This window comes from Nycticebus coucang, chromosome X (assembly GCF_027406575.1).
Source record: "Nycticebus coucang isolate mNycCou1 chromosome X, mNycCou1.pri, whole genome shotgun sequence".
NCBI lineage: Eukaryota > Metazoa > Chordata > Mammalia > Primates > Lorisidae > Nycticebus > Nycticebus coucang.
In genome coordinates this window covers 50,298,479-50,301,848 of record NC_069804.1, presented here as the reverse complement: position 1 = coordinate 50,301,848, position 3,370 = coordinate 50,298,479, and the positions used below count along the sequence as shown (strand labels likewise).

The following is a 3,370-nucleotide window of genomic DNA, read 5'->3' as shown; positions in this document are numbered from 1 at the left end:
ATTTTAATTGGAGTTAAGTTCCACCTTTATTGCCTTTTGGTCTGAGAAGATAAAATGTATAATTTCTATTCTTTTAAATTTTCTGAGGTTTGTTTTGTATTCTAGGATGTGGTCAATTTTGAAAAATGTACCATGGGCTGAGGATAAAAATGAATATTCCTTAGCTTTGGGATGGTGTATTCTGTATATGTCTATTAATCCCATTTTTTTCTAGGGTCACATTTAAGTCTTTTGTATTTTTGTTTAGTTTCTGTGTAGAGCAGTGGTTCTCAACCTTCCTAATGCCATGACCCTTAAATACAGTTCCTCATGTTGTGGTGACCCCCAACCATAATATTATTTTTGTTGCTACTTCATAACTGTAATTTTGCTACTGTTATGAATCATAATATAAATATCTGATATGCAGGATGTATTTTCATTGTTACAAATTGAACATAATTAAAGCATAGTGAGTAATCACAAAACAATATGTAATTATATATTGTGAAATATTTATTTCTAATTACAAATAAATGAAAATTTATCTTGAACCATGGCGTAGCATAGGTAACAGTACTAATATAACAACAGTAAACTACATTGCTACATTTTACTACAGTATGCATAAAAAGCCAACGTCAGTGCAAAGGTTGAGATTGCTTCTTTTTCACCAGATCAGAAATTCTTGGGGCTGTCTTTGCAAGAGCACAGCAAAGATCATCTTCCACAACAAGTCTACTTCTGTATTTAGATTTGATAACCAACAAGCGGGAAAACCCTGTTTCACAAAGATATGTTGTTGGAAATGGAAGACGGTGCATCACAGTCTCAGACAGAACAGGATATGACTGCAAGCAATTGATCCAGAATTTTGTACCTGGCATTATAGAGAAATCAGTTCTCGCTGCATCGCCGTTAATAAATTCAATGAACTCCTCTTGTGCTGTCTCAGGAACATCTTCAACTTTGACTGTGAATGGGCTTCCGGCAAGTGCAAATGGGGTGTCAGGTAGATTTGGAAAGTACAATGAAATTTTGTCTGCAAGCATGTTCAAGTGTTCTTTCACAGAAATTATCGTAATCCTTTGTCTGGTTCAATGTCATGTTCCTCAAAGAAAGCAGATAATGTAGGCAACATGTAAATTTTATTTTCATCCAATTTTTTTTTTCCAAAGCTGAAGTTTCATTTGGAATGATCAGATCTTTTCAGACAAATTGAGGCATGTTGCATTTGATCCTTGCAGTGATAAATTTAACTCATTCAAGATGGCAAAGATGTCGACCAAGTAAGCTATTTTCTGCAGTTCACTTTTATCATTGAAAAGTGCTTCAAACTGCCATCTTGCTTTCTGATTAAAAAACGTTTTGAGATCATCATGAAGCTCAAAAACACGTTTTAAAACTTTTCCTCTAGACAGCCATCTCACTTCAGTGTGAAATAGCAGAGCATTGTTCAGCACCTCCAACTCATTGCACAGTTGCAGAAACAGTTGACTGTTTAAAGTGGTCACCTTTACAAAATTGGCATCTTGTGATGCTTTTCATTACTTGTTGTAACTCTTATGGCAGCGTCTTCATTGCTAATATTTGCCAATGAATTATACAGTGAGTTCCAATGACTTTTGATGACTCATTCAGTACCAAACGTTGAAATCCAGATTGACATCCTAGCATAGCTGGAGCACCATCAGTGTAAATACCACAAACCTTTCCCCAAGACATCTTATGCTCTTTCAGAAATGAAACAACTGTGTCAAGTCCATCATGTGCAGTAGTTGTTGTTTCAAGAGGTTTGCAAAAAGGAAACATCTTTAAAGTCATCATCATTAATATATCTCACGTAAACCAGTAACTGTGAACAGTTTGCAACATCTGTATATTCATCAAACTGGATACTAAATATTGGAAGTGGAGCAGATTTAATTTCCTGGATTATGTGGTCAAGAATATCAGCAGACATGTCATCTATTCTTCTGCAGACAGCGTCATTAGATAAGGAAATTGCACTCAATTTCGTAACAAATTTGTCTCTGATCATAACTTGAACAATGTCTTTGGCCACTGGCAACAGTAAATACTCAGCAATGATGTGAGGTTTCATAGCTCTGGTGATTCTGAGTGACGCCAAATATGAAGCTTCAACAGCTGCTACGTTTTGTGTGTGGTACTTTGACTTTCTTGAGTCCATCAGCTTTGCTTCTAAAATAGTTGGTATCCTTGTCAACAAAGCTCAGATGCTTGCTATCAAAATGGCATTTTAGTTTGTTTGGCTTCATAGATTCGACTGATAGAACTTCACAACAAATAACACATTGTGGTTTCTCAAGTACTGCTATAATTATTGAGGTAAAACCATGCTGTAAAAAATCTATGGTGCATCTTACAAGGGTACATGTGAAACTTACTAAATGTAGAATATAAATGTCTTAACACAATAACTAAGAAAATGCCAGGAAGCCTATTTTAACCAGTGTGATGAAAATATTTCAAATTGTATATAAAACCAGTGCATGGTATCCCATGATTGCATTAATATACACAGCTATGATTTAATAAAAAAAAAATCCTCACTATATTTTATTTTATTAATGTTTTTCTCTACACCATCCATTGTCATGGGATGGTTTGCTAATGAAAATAATATATAACAATAGCTTTAATAATATAAAAGATGATACATGGCATAGTTCAATCAATACAATTCATTGAAGTTTCCTATGATTTACCATTCTGTGTTTTTTTTTTTTTTGCATACCTGTTGTTGCTGTCACGGGGGACAGTATTCACAACAACCACAGCTGAATATAAAAAGATCACCATCCCGATTAAGTTCCCCTGGTACGCACACACATATATATATATTTTGCAGTAGCTGATAATTTTACAGTACATGATTTTACATTTACCCAGTAATTATAATTCATGAAGTGTCATTTTACCTCCTCTGTCGTTTAATAGAGTACCTGCTTTCTACACAGTAGCTGCTCTCTATACATGTGCGACTGGTCCGCATAAGTACATTATGGCGCCAACCCTGTCACAGATACCTGTATTTGTATGGGGCATATGTGATTGGGTTGGCATGATGATGTCATCACGCTGGGTACTCATATTTGGGTGTATCTGCATGTGGGCAGATCTGCCTGGAGACAGATAGAGGAGCAGTGTCTTGGTTCCTAAGACCATTGGAAATATGTGTTTTCTGATGGTCTTAGGCGACCCCTGTGAAAGGGTTGTTCAACCCCCAAAAGGGTTGTGACCCAAGGTTGAGAACTGCTGGTTTAGAGGATCTATCCAGTTCTGTCAGAGGGGTCCCCAACTATTATAGTGTTATGGGATATCATATTGCTCAGACCGCTCAATGTCTGTTTCATTAATCTGGGAGCAC

General features: G+C 36.0%; 1 pseudogene; it reads right to left on the bottom strand.

Annotated features, from left to right (window-relative positions):
* Positions 1 to 620: 620 nt before the first annotated feature.
* On the bottom strand, positions 621 to 2,342 carry LOC128577258 (SCAN domain-containing protein 3-like; annotated as a pseudogene).
* Between the last annotated feature and the right edge of the window lie 1,028 nt (positions 2,343 to 3,370).